Source organism: Elgaria multicarinata, chromosome 5 (assembly GCF_023053635.1).
Source record: "Elgaria multicarinata webbii isolate HBS135686 ecotype San Diego chromosome 5, rElgMul1.1.pri, whole genome shotgun sequence".
Lineage (NCBI taxonomy): Eukaryota > Metazoa > Chordata > Lepidosauria > Squamata > Anguidae > Elgaria > Elgaria multicarinata.
The window spans coordinates 42,010,848-42,027,850 of NC_086175.1; the positions used below are offsets into that span (position 1 = coordinate 42,010,848).

At 41.1% G+C, this 17,003-nt stretch overlaps 1 protein-coding gene across 1 annotated transcript in view; it reads left to right on the top strand.

Annotated features, from left to right (window-relative positions):
• The first annotated feature begins 12,740 nt into the window (after positions 1-12,740).
• ST6GAL2 (ST6 beta-galactoside alpha-2,6-sialyltransferase 2) overlaps positions 12,741-17,003 on the top strand; it is a 61,618-nt gene continuing 57,355 nt past the window's right edge. The window contains exon 1 of the mRNA XM_063127475.1: positions 12,741-12,776. The gene's annotated coding sequence lies outside the window, so the exon portion shown is untranslated. The remainder of the gene's footprint in view (positions 12,777-17,003) is intronic.

Below are 17,003 nucleotides of genomic sequence, written 5' to 3' on the forward strand. Positions count from 1 at the left end.
CATGAAGATTTAAAATAATGTCCCTGTTCAGAAGATACCTCAAACCATGGCTTTAACCATGGTGAATAAGGCTTCTGAACAGGGCCAATGTCTATTTTGGCCCTACATTACTGTAAAATGCTTACATGGGTCTTCCCTTAAAGACACTTCAAAAACTTCAGTTAGCACCAAATATGGCAGCTCGGGTACCAACTGGAGGTGAGCATTATCATCATATTATGCCTCTATTGTATTATCTTCACCGACTCCCAGCTTGTTTCCAGTCTCACTTCAAAGAGCTGGTGTTAAAGCCCTTCATAGCTTGGGGTCACAGTATCTGATTGACAGCCTCTTCCTATCTATTCCTACCTGAGCCCTGAGACCATCATCAGTGACTCTGCTCCATATGTTCCCACATACCGAGATATGGCAGATGGCTACTCATGAGTGGGACTTTTCAGTACTAAACCCTCCCCAGAGAGGTCCTCCTGGCACCTACTTTGTTATCTTTTCAGCACCAGGCAAAGATGTTTAATTCCTCTCAGGCCTTTTAATTCTGTTGCATTTCTGCTGCTATGTTATGCATTTAAGTAGTTTTATCTCTGCGATATTTTTAGAGATTTTATTCTTGCAGTGCACTTGTTTTAGTCTCTAGTGCTTTTAATTGCAGTTTTAATTGCTTGTTTTAATTGCTTGTTTTATTATGTTGTTTGCTTTGACTTATATTGATTTAATTGTGTTTTTATTGTATGCTGCACGAAGACCATTAAGGTGACTAAAGACATTTTAGAAATAAATAAATAAACATGTAGAAGGGAGGCCCTTCACATACAGCAAATTCCTATCATACGCTAGAGAAGGCAATGTGGAACACCGTTGTTAATATATACAAAGCACACTACTCAAGTTATTGCTAGTGCTGACCACACCCTTTCTTCTTTACAAGATCAGAGTCCATTGCAGCAAAATAATCAGGGGAAACAGAGTTCCATGCAACTCCATTCACAGGGGTTGGGGGAATAAAACTAGCTCAAATTTCCAGATTTCTGATTAGTAATTGAGTTTAAAAATACACAGCATAACTATTCATGTTTTTTTTTAAAGCACTTGCTTCAAGGATTTGAACAGGGTTTTTAATATTTTTCATTCCGGGTACCATGCAAACAATTGTTCTTCCACAAGCTATGTCTTACTTAAGTAAGGGTCGGTTGTTGGGCAGTATAGAAATGTAATAAATACATAAATAAAATAAGTTGAACCTTAATAATAACATTATAATAAGGTAACAGAAATGAGTGCATCTATTAAAAAGAAAGGCAAATGAGGTGCTCATAATTAACAAAAGACACACGGCTTTTCCAAAAACGTAGCATTTGCATGTAGGTTCTTGTCCCCTTTGTAAATCTGTGCTTTCGAGCAAGTTCTCTGATCTTTGCTGATCCTCTCCTCTGATTCAGATCTTCATTTTTCCAACAACCTCCCTACAGGCCTGCCTTAGATCTCTTGCAATTTTTTTTTGCTGTTGTGACTTTACAATTATTGATCCGTGTTGTTATTAGAACTTGCTTTCAGATTGCACTCATCTGAGATACATAGAGAAAGCAGACTGCTTGCCGCCTTCTTTACACTGCATGCCAAAATCTTCTATAACTTTTTATGGGGGAAAAATAAGCTCCTGTTTGAAAGCCTCTTTCATACTGCACAAGCTTGTGGGGAGGGGGATTTATTTGGTACTTTGCATCAAACTGATCCTTCACAAATTTCCTCTTTTGTCAGCAAAATGCAGTAAATAAGTTAAGTGGATAAAGTGCTTAAGAAGGGATTTGTGATCTTTGTTTCCTTTATGTACAGTGGTTTGTTGCAACAATTGAACTCTTTCATTTTAACCCATTTGTTTATGGTCATATTTTTTTATACATGTTTTGCTTTCTTTCATTTTGGAATCTATAATTAAATGTCTTTTTAGAAGATATTCTTCCTTTCTCATTCGAATATTCACACTGTTGTGTTTTGTATTGTTTGAGCGTTCGATAAATAAAACAACTTCTGCATAAACTTTGTCTTGGTTTTTTTCACATTTTCACATGCACATAACAAACTCAAGTTAAGTATCACTGTAATCCTATATAAGTTGAATTTGTGATCAAAGAATCAAATTATGTATATATTAATGAAAGCAAGTCAATAAGAGAGAGAGAATGATTATTACTTTTTCTTAACAAATAAAACAAAAGCACTTGGTTTCCTAAAGAACTGATTATCTTAAAGTGCAGCCTTCCTATTTAGATACACCCAAACCTCAGATTACCCTAGTTAATGAATAACAGTGAAATAAAGCCGTCCTGTAGAATTCTTTCAAATTAACATGGCCAGTGGCTCTGATCCAGAGGTAAGGACATGCAGCTATGAACATCTCTCCATCTAGCTCCATGAATTTTGCATAGGGGTCTCATGGCTGGGTTATACTGATATATGCAGCAATGATCAAATGATTGGTGTGATCAGCTTTGACAGAGCCAACCACCTGTTTGGGGGAAAGAGATGACTGACATGGTCAAAGCTAACACAGCAGTAGCCATCTGTTCAATGCTACGTGCATAATCCCAAGTCAATACCGGTAGCTGCATGCAAAAGGCCTCAGCTGCTAGATGCAGGAATGTAACTAGAGGGAACTCATGCAGCACCTGCTTAGAAGTACAGATCCTAAGCCAGAAGTGCATATGCATATGCAATCCTACCTAGGGATGTTGGAGAAATCTGCAACAGAACCAAACTAGTTTTTATGAATCCATAGCAGAACAGCTTTTCTCTTGTTGGATAGAGTCTGTGGACTTGCGGACCATTTTCCTAACCTTTGGGAATTTTGTGCAAATGTCGTCATAGAGAAATATGCAAAAATGAAAAAGCTTGGCCAAAAATGCCCATTTCCCCATAGACTAAAGTATAAAAATGTGCATTTGGGAAGAATTTGTGCATTTGCACACATTTGGAAGCAAAACAAAACAAACCTGATTCCATCGATGGGTGAACAACTGAATGAAAGATGCCTGACAATCCGCGAAACATAGATGGGACACATTTTGCACAATCCATACATCCCTTATCCTACCTCCCTACTTCTGTGTATGAATTGGATTGAAAGACAATACCTGAGAGTTGAAGAGCATTTGATATGTCATCAGAGGACCACCACTTAATTCTATACATAAAGTGAATGTAATAAATAATAATAATAATAATAATAATAATAATAATTTATTTATATAGCACCATCAATGTACATGGTGCTGTACAGATTACACAGTAAATAGCAAGACCCTGCCGCATAGGCTTACAATCTAATAAAGTTGTAGTAAACAATAAGGAGGGAAAGAGAATGCAAACAGGCACAGGGAAGTGTAAACAGGCACCGGGTAGGGTGAAGCTGACAGTATAGGGTCAGAACAAACTTAATATTTAAAAGCTATAGGGAAAAGAAAAGTTTTTAGCTGAGTTTTAATAGCTGTGATTGAGTTTGTAGTTCTCAAGTGTTCCGGAAGAGCTTTCCAGGCGTAAGGGGCACAGAAGAAAAAGGACGAAGCCGAGTAAGGGAAGTAGAGGCCCTTGGGCAGGCGAGAAGCATGGCATCAGAGGAGCGGAGAGCACGAGCAGGGCAATAGTGTGAGATGAGAGAGGAGAGATAGGCAGGAGCTAGACCATGAAAAGCTTTGAAGGTCAACAGGAGAAGTTTATATTGGATTCTGGAGTGAATTGGAAGCCAATGAAGAGATTTCAGAAGTGGAGTGACATTGTTCCCATTAATGTAATGGATCCTATAAACATGGTGTAACTCAAAAACATTTTAGGGCATAACCCTATACATGTTTAGACAGAAAAACATCCTACAAGTTCCAGCATTTCCCAGCCAGCATTCTTCAGTCAGATTTCCATGAAGAAAATCATGATAGGATAGACAAGCTCCATGCTGAAATGTTTCTAATTGATATGGGCCAAAAAGGATCACCCACCATTGAGAGGTTATGGCAAGTCCTACATAGAGCAGGAGTAAGCAACTATCAGAAGTAGAGAACATGGTGCCCACAGGCGCCAATGCACTCCTGTACACCTTTCTTGGTGCCCACCAAGGTGCACTACCCCTCCCACTTTTTTCAATTAACACATTTCCTTACTGGCAGTGGCATTGCTGTGAAATAGGTTTCTCTTGGAAACTGTGGATTCAAAGGACTTGTTTAGTGAGAGAGGGTTCAGACCCCACCTCTGCCTTGCACTCTGTCTTTGAGGCAAGTTATTTATCTTTTTCCATGTCTCCCATGGCAGCCATTTTGTGGTGGTGACCAGGGCAGTTTCTCAAAGTGCCCATGACCCCAAAAAGGTTCCCTACCTCTGCTCCCACACCATAGTGCCCTCTGTGTTTAGGATTTGTGTTTTTGTTTCTAATAGATGTACAGATGCAATTGTAAGTGATGTTGATATTTGGAGTTATAAGGCCACCAAAAAATTGGTGTAGTGTAGGCCCATTCACTTAAATGGGGCTATTCCTGAATAAATAGGTTTTATGATGATGATGATGATGATGATGATGATGACGACGATGACGACGACAACAACAACAACAACAACAACAACAACATATTCTTACATATTGCTTTTCCTAAGTGCTTGAAGTGTTTCACATTATTTCAACAATCCTCAAACAATCCTGTAAAATGTGTCACTGTTATTTTCCCATCATTACAAATGGGAACCTTAAGCTGAGTATTAGTAACTTTTCCTAAATCTCAGCAAGTTCATCATCAAGCATAGATTTGAATCATAAATCTCTCCACGCATAGTCCATGAACTTAACCATACCAATGCATGGATCTCATTGTGGCACCTCAGTCTTAAACTTAACCTAGAGCTGTGTTGTCTGATTTCTCACTCACAATTAAATGTGTTTTGAACTTGGTGGTGCCAAGTTCGTATTTCTTTTATTTTCCTTATATATTTAATTTCCTCTATCCTTGCTGATTTTATATAGATACACATCACTGTTTTACAGAGGCCTAATCTACACCAAGCAGGATATTGCACTATGAAAGTGGTATATAAAAGGCAAGAGCCACACCAAGCAGGATATAGCACTATGAAAGTGGTCTGAAAGTGGTACATGGTATGTGTCAGTGGGCCCCAACAGTTGTCAGTGCACTTCAATACCGCTATAAAGCAATAGTGTGGCTTCTGCCTCTTATATACCACTTTCATACCACTTTCATAGTGGAATATCCTGCTCAGTGTAGATTAGGCCAGAGTCACTGGTTCCCAAGTTAATTGGTTCCTTTCAGTAGACATTGCAAATAATTAATTAAACTGAAGAACTGCACACTTAAAGTTTCTTGCAGATTCAAAGACCTTAATCTAAAAAGGGCAACTTTCTTTTGAATACCTCCTGACTGCAGCTCTAGTAATGCATTTTTTGCTGGAGCTATGTCAAATCAGGTCTCATTTAATCTATTCCAAGTGAAACTTTTGGCCAAAACTATATGTCATTGGATCTGCTGCCATATTTTTCTTCAAAGCAGCAGTAGGAGGCTGCTAATTTGATTTGGGAAGTAGTAATGGGTGTGTGTGTGTGCTCTTTATCCCCATACAAGTTCTCCAATCCAAATCCTTCACCCAAATGCTCTTAGAACTGGGAATAGAGTTAGGTATAATATATAATATTGGTACCTGTCTATTTACCCCAGTGGGACTAATACTAAACTAAGGGACATGGGAGTGGTTGGGGGGGAAGAAAGAGAGAATTTCCATCGACAAAACAGTGGTTGAAGGTTCAATCCATCCTCCCCATGTGCCAATTAAAAAAAGTAATCAAATTAGCAACCCTATGAAAAAAGTAAACAAGCCAGGAAATCCAATCAGGGATCTCCTGAATCACACATAGATTTTGAACTCATGTAACATAGTACTTCTTCATTTACCTACTATTGCACAGTGATATCTACAATGGAAGATATTGCTTTCAAAACTTGAGGATAACTTTGTTAAGGGGCCGATCTGGTCCCCTTCCCCCCCCCCAGCACTTGTCAACTGCCAACAGCTGTCAAACTAGCCTTTATGCAGTCGTGTCATGTCAATTACCTTGTAAGTTGCCTAGTAAACTTTGTTCCATTTGACAGCTGAAACATATAAGGCAAGGCCATTTAGTTTGACAGCCATAAGTGCACACTTTCCCCACTGTGAAAAAAAAAAATGGGGGGGGGGAAGAGGGGATAATTTGCAAAAATCAGGAAAACAGTTGCACACATACTCAGAGCCATATATATATATATATATATTCCTTTCTCATTTGTGCAAACGCCAGAGCCCAGGAAAAATAAGGCAATTGGAGCAGGGAGAGGGACTTGATGGCAGGCAAGACGGGTTCTGCCACCAAGTCCACAGGTGAAAGACTGACAGGGAAGGAGGAGGAGAACAACCCATGGCAAGCCCAATTTCCTGTCAGGCTCACAGTGGGTTGTTCTGGCTTATTGAGTCTTAACGTCTTGCCGGCTAAGCAATGGAAGGGCCAAGGGGGCACCATTATTGGGCTGTGCTTAGGGCACCAGCTGGCCTTAATCTGGCCCTGGGGCGAACTCACCCAATGTTGCTAATCTGTTTCTAGATATTTTCTGGTAACAAAACAACAAACAGTGCAATTTTCAAGGCAATACACTGAGACTTCTGTATACTTATATGGAGACATTTATAGAAATTATAACTATGTAACTGTAACTGTGACTCACACTGGATGGCATTTGGCAAAGGTACCAAAAAGGTATCTCAGCTGAGCAGAATTTTAACAGAACCCAGAATTAAGAGCCAGATAAACATAATGCACCCCATGCACGCGCGCACACATACAAACACACAGGTGCTCTCATTTAATTACAACATAGCAAAGCCCCGAATTTGACTTTGTTCACTGGTTGATTTCTGCTCTGCTTTCTGCATTTAGTAAAAAAAATAGTACAGACTGTTGATACACTAGGACAATTATATGTCTGGGAAGCACTGCTTAAAACATACTCTGCTGTGGGTAAATGAGAGTAGGGTAAACAAAGGGCAGTTTGCAGACCTGCTGGAGTTGCATGAAGGTCGGAAGACAACTTGCTGTTCTTGTGTTGGTGTTTCTAATCACCTGTGATGTTCCAACATGGCTAACAACACTTTACTGTATATTGCATTCTTGACACTGGGAACTCGGGAGTTAACTATATTGGCAGATAAGCTTATTCTCCCATTCTTCAGTCAATGCGCTGTTAGATTTAGCATATATTCACAGAATGTTAATGCAGAGAATTATCTTACCAGAGGTTTTCTGAGGACGCCTCTTTTAAGTTCAGCAATTGCTTCTTAATAATCTTCCCATTTACAGATGTAGCGTGCGTGCACGCACACACACACACACACACACACACAAGAAAAAAAGAAAGAAAGAAAGAAAGAAAGAAAGAAAGGAAATCATCCCAACAAAGCAACTTGTTCAGAGTTTGTCTCATTTCTAATAGTCTGGCTTGGACTGCAGTCCTTTCTTAAGTTGTTCTAAGATTCAACCCTCTTGAGTGCATGAAGGTGAAAGATCATCCTATGTTATAAAGGCACAACAGAAGTGTAAAAAACAGGAGTAAAAGCGGGGGGATAAATTGCAGAAATGAAGATATGGAATGGCATGAGCTGACTGCAATATTCACCTGGCAACACACACATACTTCTGTGTAAACTCTTATACAGAGAAATGCATAGGAAATATAACTACATAATTATAACTATACAAATACTCCAGTCCAGGGCTGGCCCTATCATTAGGCAGAGTGGCCAGCTCAGGCAGCAAATGCTGTGGGGTGGTGAGGTGTTGGAGGACAGAGCTGCATGTGCACCTCACAGGCCGCCCTATGCTAGAAGCTAGAATCCTCCTGCCTTCAGGTATGGTGGAAGCAGCCTGCATGGGGAGGGAGGCATCTTGTACTTTGAATCAGACAGAAAATCAGCTTGGCTAGCCCTGCTTCTTTCTCAAATTTTGCTGATGAAATTTATGATGGTGGTGATGAATTAAAACCCGAATCCATACTTAAGGGTTTCAAGAGGCTGTGATGCAAACACACAAGTTCCAATGCAGATATCAATTGTTGCTCAGATGAACTTCTTATGTATGTGGAACTCCTCCGTGCATTGAAAATAATGAATTGGAAGGAACCAGTTTGCATGCACAAAATATGTAGGACAAAATACCAAATCGGCTCTTTTGCGTGAAGACCACGCAAGTGTCTAAGGGTGATTTCATGTGTTTATGTTGATTATTTGATGATTGCATGTGATAACTTACATGCTCTGAACATCTATCCTAGGCAAAGCATTGCAGACAGGGAACTCTCTCTATGTCACCTTAGATCATTTTTAAACACAGAACTTTTACATTCAAGCAATTCAGAGTCAAATTGTCTAGTGATAAGTCATCAAATGATGATATATCAAGTGATATTATATATGCATGAATTATTTGTATATTGCTGGGATATTTCAGCTAGAAATGAGTCCACCCATTCTCAAGTAATGTACTTTTAAATACCCCCATTCTCAATGAGTATATAGGGATGTAAAGATCAGTATATTTGTAGGTCATGCTGGCTTTGCATTAATTCATTCATTTATTCATCTGTGATTTTAAAAAGCAAGAAAATTCGTGTTGACTTTGAATATTCCACCTCCACCACAAAATATGCTTTTATGTATGCATTTTAACCTAAAACATGTATTGTGCATTTATTTTGGTACATGTTTAGAGCAGTGAATTGTATCACAAAATTCAGAGAAGTGCAAAAAACAAAGGGTCCACCTTTCAGTCACTTAAAAATATGGCCCAAACAAAATCCTTGATCATCCTTATGAGCGGCTAGATAGGGGTACATCTGTGGTCTCAATGTAGTTACAAATATTTGTTTCAGCCAGCAGCAGAAGCAACCTAGATGACCAACTGATCCTTCTGTTCCTAAAGTTCTACGCCAATGTTTCTGTGAATTAGCCATTCTTGGGTACTCTTTTAAAATTAATTCTTGTAATTCTTTTAAAATTAATTTGGTATTTTAACCAATACTTAATCAATTATATCACTAACCATCCTTTCAGGCAAAAATTGGCTCCCAGAGTGAGTCTTCAGCATGGAATAAATGTGGAACTGAAATAAAACATTTTAGTGTGAAGTGTTCTTGTTTAGGGTTCCAGCCAACCATCCACACTATCTACCAGGATATCCCATTCCACCACCACTGTCTTTTTCTATCCCCCCTCCTTCTCAGCAGTTAACATTCTGTGGCCACAGAGGATGAATAATCCTCATGGGGCCTGTTTTGGGGGTGGGATTCCCCCTTAATTCCCCTCCCTCCCAATCTTTTTTTTGTATTTCTCCAAACCTTGGGTTTCTCCAAGCTTGTGGATACCTCTTCTTGTGTGGGGGTGATGCTGTTTTGGCTACATAAGGATCCAACTCAGAGAATCAATTTGCTATTGGTATATAGGGAGGTTGTGGGCTCTCCCACACTAGAGGCATTCAAGAGGCAGCTGGACAACCATCTGTCAGGTATAATTTAGGGTGTATTTCTGCATTGAGCAGGGGGTCGGACTTGATGGCCTTATAGGCCCCTTCCAACTCTACTATTCTATAATTTTATATATAGAATGCTCCTGTCCCCCTGGAAGCCTCATGATGGGAAGAAGTTCTGGTAAGATCACTTGCAGTGTGGGTATGAAGAACTTAAATTTGTTATGGGGGCATGTACATACAAGAGAATTGCCAGAATAATTTGTTTAGTTGAGTGTTTAATATATATTAGATTTTTTTTTTTTTATTGCCCAGGCTCAGCTCCTGAATATTTGATACGATGGATACTGCTTGATCTGTACGGTATATTCCAGCGAAAAAGAAGAGGGGGGACACTCCCCCAGCTCCTAAGAGTACTTTTCTCAAACTTTGTCACCATTTCTGTGAGGTTATACAGGAATGTAGACTATAATAAGCTACCTGCTTTGCTCCTGATTTCTATCTCATAATCTGAATCTTATACTTTAGGAATGCTTAGAACCTAGGACAACTAAAATAAAGAGCTTCCATTATATTCTTTATGCTTTGTGGAAATCAAAGGCATCCATTCTGCTACAAATGACATGACCAATATTCATTTATGGCCAATATGCAGCATAAACTTCATTTATTACACCACAAAGCACAGATTTCAAAAACAGGTTGTGCTTTAAAAGTGTGTTGAGTTGCAAATTGGAAAAGCAACAACAGTCCTGTAACAATTTAAAGACTAACGGAATCATAATGGCATACATTTTCATGTGCTAGGGTCTACAAAAGGTTAGGCCATAATTAATTTGTTAGTCTTTAAAGTATTTGTTGTTGTTTATTCGTTCAGTCGCTTCCGACTCTTCGTGACTTCATGGACCAGCCCACGCCAGAGCTTTCTGTCGGCCATTGCCACCCCCAGCTCCCCCAAGGTCAAGTCTGTCACTTCCAGAATATCATCCATCCATCTTGCCCTTGGTCGGCCCCTCTTCCTTTTGCCTTCCACTTTCCCTAGCATCAGCATCTTCTCCAGGGTATCCTGTCTTCTCATTATGTGGCCAAAGAATTTCAGTTTTGCCTTTAATACCATTCCCTCAAGTGAGCAATCTGGCTTTATTTCCTGGAGTATGGACTGGTTTGATCTTCTTGCAGTCCAAGGCACTCTCAGAATTTTCCTCCAACACCACAGTTCAAAAGTATTACAGGGCTCTTTTCATATATATATATATATATATATATATATATATATATATGCTGTAACAGACTAACAAGGCTACCCCTCTAGAAGTTGCAGATTTGGTATGGTTTGAACCATTTCAGATGGCCATTTTATTCCATGCTAAATGCTGGAAGGACCCACACTCAAGCTAGATTTATACCATATACTAATTTGCTTGTGAAAATGCCCCATGTCATATAGCATAGTGGACACTTGTTTCCAAAGTACGTAAATAGAAAATCATGTTCCAGGCACCAGGCATCCAAAGTGTGTCTTAATGTCCAGTCACATTGGATATGTTTGCTACATATATACACTACTGTTGTTTGCCACGGTGAGCAACAACACGAACCTGCTAGGAGAAATACGGATCCAAACATGCCGATCATGGCTCCCCAGAACGTAGCCGCATCTTATCCCTGCCTGGCTTGTTTGCAAACACCTTTTACAACCCAGCTCAGAAGGTCGGAATTTGTGAACAATTCAGCCAGCAGACCGGAAGGAGAGCGCACTTGCTGCCTCTGTTCTCGCCCTTTAAGCCCTGACCTGAAGGTCTGGACCGAGTCAATACCTGTGTATTTGTACCATTGTACCATTCACACGGTACAATGTCTATATAGCAAAGATTTTGTTTTTAGATCTTCCAGTCAATATATGGAGGTTGAGAACGGGGACTGCAGACCCGATGCTGTTGTCCCCTTTCCCTCGTGGTGTTACTAGCAACGAGCTCTGAATGTCTGAACAGAGTTCCCAGGACACACGTGATGGGAAGCAAAAAAGGGCGGCCGCGCGTAAAAATCTGACTGACTCGGCCGTCCTCTTTCGGCAAAGCGAGCCGAGACCCTTCACCTCTCCCCACCCTAACTTGAACACGACTTTGCGGAGCTGGCGCTCGGCTTTGAGGGGTGCCCATGTGGGTGCGGGGTGGAAGCAGCAGCAAAAAGCAGCTGCCCACCTCAGCGCGCACGAAGGACCACCATTCCCCCCCCCCGCCCCGCCACACACACACCGTTTGAGGGAGGAGGAGGAGGAGGAGCTGCGCTTCGGCGCGTTCTCCCTTTGCGCGGGGGGTCGCCGGAGCGTCTTCGCCGCCCGTCCCCGAACAATGAGCAGGGGCAGCCGCGCGGAGCCGCGCGCACCTCTCCCTCGACGCGCGCACTCTCTCCCTCGCTCCTTTTCTCCCGCCCTCGCAGTCCGGGACTTTGAGTCGACGTTAGCAGTCGCCGCCGCTCGCCTCTCAGAAGCCATAGAGACACCGGCAAGGCAGCACTAACAGCAGCAGCACAAGCGCCAGGGTTGCCTCAGCATGTCCACCCCTCAGCAGCAACAGCACCAGCAACGGCGACCGGTATTTGCAGCTCGCCGAGCAACCGCTACCCGGCAGCAGCAGCAGCTGCTACTGAGCTTCCCGGGTCTTTAACGCCCCACTTGCTCCACCGCGCCGCCGCCTCCTTTCTCCTGGGGTAACGAAGATGAACTAACCCGCGCGGCTGCAGCAGTGGCACCGCGCCCCGCCACCCGGTAAGGAGTGGTGTGGAAGCGGGAACTGCTTCTTCCTTCTCTGTCCCGGGAGGAGGCGAAGTCGACATAGTCACAACCCCCACCCCCGCCCCAAACCACCCCGGGTCTTGGCTTGGCCGGGAGAAAGCGATAGGCGGGTGCGCGCGCGCGCGCGCGCGCTCGGTTCTCCACAGCGTGCAACCTTCACGGCCATGTGCAATGTGAGGGAGTGGAGCCGGGGTCAGAAGCGCAGCCCGGAGGGAGGGAGCCGTCCAGACAGGCGTGGGGGAGAACTAATGCAGTGACGGTGGCCGGGGGGGGGGGTTGACAGTTGGATGGCAGCAGGAGGCGCTGGGGGAGGGGGGCTGCCTTAATGTGTGTGGGGTGGCGGGGAGGCAGCTGCTTGGCGGGTGCATTAAAGGCACCTTCCTCCAGGTCCCTCAAGGAACAGGGGCAAGAGCTTGTGTGGCGATTTTGAGGAATTCCTAGAATGTGGTATGTTGTTGGGTAATGTGTTTTTTGTTGAGTTTTTTGCCTGTGTGTATATGTGCTTTTTGCCTGTGAGAGGCTTAGGGAAAGAAAAGGCTTTCTTTTCACTCCCTCTTCTCTCCACCGGGTAATGACGGAGATGCTACCTCCCCCCACCCCCAATGTAACATCCCTGCCTGGCTGGGCTTGGCAGCAGCAGTAAAGCGAACGGAGTGCCCCCGGCGCAAACACACACACCGAGATTGTGGCAGCTGCAAAGTGCGTGGGAGATCAGAAGTATTTTTGCCCTCTGGGTCTTAAAAGAGAAGTGCCGCGGTTGTTCTCCAATCTCTCGTCCTCCCACTCCGGTTCTTTTTTTCTTTTAACAACCTAACGCTTTTGCGGGCAGAGAAACAACGATCGCCATTAACAAAAAAGCAAAAACAAAGCTGGGCTAGTTAGGTTATTTTAACTGATCTCCCCAGAGGAATCGGTTGCATTAAAAAGTCGGAGAGAAATCAAGATTGCTTCGACTTTTAAGTGCTCAAACAAAAATGCCATTTGGTTTTTTGAGACCTTCTCACCCCCGCGCCCCCGCCCCCGCCCCCCACAAGCTTTTGGTAGTAACTGCAACAAGGAAACTTTTATTTTCCTTTTTACTAATTTTAGTGGGGTAGCCGAATCGTTTTGTTTCCTGAGTTCTGCAACTTACAGTAGGTGGTGTACATTATTTATTTATTTATTTATTTAGTAAGAGTTGGGCAGTTCAAAGAGTTGAATACATCTGTTTAGAGAAGCAGCGCTTTCCAAGAATTTAAATGAGGTCTTTAAAAATGGCTTTCCAGGACTTTTCTTTTTATTAGCTCTCTTTGTTTTCTCATGTTGACCTTTGGGTAGTTAGACAACTGTGTTGAATCTTAAGAGAGAAGTCCATGTTCATGAGCATATTTTGTTGTGCATCCTTAAGTGCTCTGTGTGTAATTGGAAATATATTTGCCCTGATAACTAGTTAAATATTACTATTTAACCATTTGATTTATATAGAGGTATGCTCTAATTGTGTTAGCATCTCTAACAGTTAAGTATTTTATGTTTGTTCATTTGTGTTTATGTGGTTTTATGCATACTTTTAGGTCAAGCTAAAATTTCTGGGTAAACGCAGTATAAGATTACATTGTCAGAATGTAACAGAATTATTGTAAGAAAGAGGTGACCTAAGCTGCAGTCTAATTTCCATTTATCTGGAAGTAAGATCAGTGGGGCGTAGTTCTAAGTAGACATGTTTAGGATTGCACTACTAAGTCAAGGGTTAGTTTTCCATTTCGAATATTTGAACCTCAGTCCTGAAACACATTGACTTGGAAGCAATTCCAGTTGGGATAGTTATTCCATTCAAAATACACTGAATTTTTGCATTAATTAATGGGATTTAGTTTGAAGTAAAACTATGCAGGGTCATGGTATCACTAAAACTTTGTGTGTGTGTGTGCATAGAATAAAATCTGGATTTCTTCCAAGAAAAGTCCTTGTATTGTGTTTTTTAAAGGTTGAAGAAAATAGTTCAGCTAATTTTGGGGGAATAATTTTGAGTGACAGAGAAAAGGTCTTTCATTTTTAAACCCCCCATTTTTCTTTTCAAATAAGACACCAATCACTGCACTAAAATGCCTCGGAGTTCAAAGTTGAAATTGGACATGGAAATTAGCCTCTGCTCAGAAGAAGTGCTTTGAATTTCCAGAGAAAATTTGATATGATTGGACTGAGTTAAAAAAATCTGTAGAAAATTCATATGCTGTAAATGTGTAGGATACTTTTCAAGAGGTTTTCCCCCCCAAAGCTGGTAAACTACAACTGTGGAAAGCTGTTATGTATGCATGAATGGTTACATTTCATTGGCTCGTGTATATATATATATTATGATATATGGGTAGTTACACCTTAACCCAGGCTCTTTGAAAACTTTTCCTTTTTTCATTTTAAAATTTATTAATTTTCTATTGATTGCAGTGGAAGACCCACCTGGATTTCACCTCCTTATAATTTTTGTATTTGCCATCCAACTGGCATGACATTTTCAGCCCTATGGAAAGCCCACAAGCAGGATGTGAGCACAATAGCACCCTCCTGCTCATTTTCCCAGCAACTGGTATTCAGAGGCGTATTGCATCTGATACTGGAAGTAATATATAGCCATCATGACTAGAGTAGACATTGACTAGAAACTACTTTCTAATAAATTTGTACATCAGTAGCTGTTCAAGCTGGTGCTCTCAGATGTTTTGATCTTCAACTCTCATTAGACCCAGCCAGTCTCACCAATGGTCAGGAATGCTGGGAGTTGTGATCTCAAACATCTGGAGGCACCAGACTAGGGAAGGCTGCTGTACATAATGATACTCTCCCCAATGTTCTAAATCCACTGCTGTTTGGTTAGATGCTTTGGAGACTTCTGATTACGTGTTGTACATGACATTGCCATGTATATAATTGCTTAAGAAGATCTTTTAGTTTTAACCTAATAACCCATGAATCCAGGGTTATTTGGTTAAAACTCATGAAGAAGCATAATTTTAGGAATTACAAGTGGATAACTTCATGAGAGTAATCAGCAAACAAGTTCCAAAATTCCCCACCATTCCCACCAAAGATGAACTTATGAATTAATCTGACCACACTCCTTCCAGCAATATTGAGAATAGTTTGAATGTATCAATAGGGTAATGTGCTACCTATTGAGAATGTTGAATTGTGCTTCCTTGATATCTGTGTGGATTTAGAAAAACACAAAGAGTTTCAGATACACTGCCCATTATTTTCTTCCTAAGACTCACCAAAGTTACTCTCCTATGCTTATACATGGGATGAATTGTCTTCCAGTAAAGGCCTTTGGGAATACTGTAAATCAATGATATCAGGAGTAATAGCAGCTTCTGATTAAGTATCTTTATTCAAAGTAATTTCAGCTCCTATAAAGGAGTCAAAAGAAGTGAATGGACACTTTGTTGGTTGCTTGATGTGAGTTTGGCTTAAAAAGTAACAATGTCCTTAGCTAGAATTAAGGATTATCCCAGGCAAATGGAGGGGTCATCCCTGTCTGCTCCCAGGATCCCCTGTGTGTCATTTGGATGCACAGTGATGATCCCAGGACAATCCTGGGATATAGGCCTGGTCTAGCCATGGCCATAGTTGCAGGTATTGATAAAAAGGTTGTGTTCAGGGTGTGGGTGGGTGTGTTTTTGCGAGACCTCTGCTTAGGAGAGAGATTCCCCTTTTTTTGGTGAATCCAATTTACCTATATATCAAATGCACTGGGAATAGTCCCACTGAAAGGCATTGTGGGATATATTTCACACCTTGAACTTCTTCTGTGTATGATTCTTTCAAAGAATAAAATGTTTTTGTCACTGCTGTTTAAATTTTTGCTGCAAGTTAGGCCTATTAACGCATATGGGTGGACCACCACACATCCTGGGCGTTCTGTGGTTGATAGGACTAACAGTAAAATCGTAGTGTAAATGTTTGAATCAAGGTATCAGGATCTGTATTTGATACATTTTGTAAGAGAACACCCTTGTTTCTGTTTTTTGCTATTAATTATTTGTGTTTTGAAAGTAAAGTTCCCAGAGGTACATCATATAATTTCTGTAAGCAAGTTAATACTGATATGCCTTGAGGCAGCAGAACCCCTTATTATACATGTCTTATTCCTTCACTACATCTACTCTTGGAGACTACAGAGTAAGCAAGAGCAGACAGAATTAGCCTACAGAATAAACAATTGAATATCACATACCAATTTTCATTCTATGAATGCTGTTTACCAGTAATAATCTCATTTTTATGCATTTGCATGAATACGTGTTTGCTTCTCATAGCATAGACAGTGCATATACTGTACCTACATATATTACTATGCATACTCCCATAGGAGTAGTGTTTCAAACATAAATTTACATAAACTTTTAGATCCTGAGGGCTTCCCCATGCATGCACATTCTGTTTTCTGATTCTGTGGAATCAATACTTATTTTCCTGTTAGAATGTATGAAGACACAAGGTTCCAGTTTTGCACAGGTGTTCTATAGAATACTGCAGATGTATATGTATATATCTTAGGGCTAGTTCAGACATGCATATTTACTCATTTGTAGTATCATCATGATGACTTCCATGTGTGAATGAGCCATCACAGATTCATCAGCAGTTCAATTCATAAGCAGTATGTTTTTCAAGGAGAGAATCCACAAATTAACA